The following is a 374-nucleotide window of genomic DNA, read 5'->3' as shown; positions in this document are numbered from 1 at the left end:
TGTACACACGCGCTGGGGGGGAGGGGAAGGGACTTAGACCAAGCTTGGGAGAGAGGAAGGAGAGACGCTCCCGGGGAAAAAGCTCCATGCACATGGAGAAATTCCTTGCGCCGGACTGCAGGGAGAAACGAGCCCCCAGCACCTCCCCGCTGTACCCCTCCCCGTGCAAAGCACCCAGCTGGTGAGAACCCTTACAGCCCCACCTCGAGCGCCCCCCAAAACCGGCCCTGCACCCTCCAGCCCGGCTCCAGCGCCGCCGAGAGCTTTCCCCAGGACTGGCCCTGGCGGGGCGCCTAGAGCCCCAGTTGCATTGCTCCAGGAGAAAGGAGGGGGGCGGTGCATTTTGCAGGAGGAGGAGAAGGGGGGTGGGTGGT

This window comes from Suricata suricatta, chromosome 17 (genome assembly GCF_006229205.1).
Source record: "Suricata suricatta isolate VVHF042 chromosome 17, meerkat_22Aug2017_6uvM2_HiC, whole genome shotgun sequence".
NCBI lineage: Eukaryota > Metazoa > Chordata > Mammalia > Carnivora > Herpestidae > Suricata > Suricata suricatta.
The sequence above is the reverse complement of the archived record's forward strand: the minus strand, read 5'-3'. Positions refer to the sequence as shown.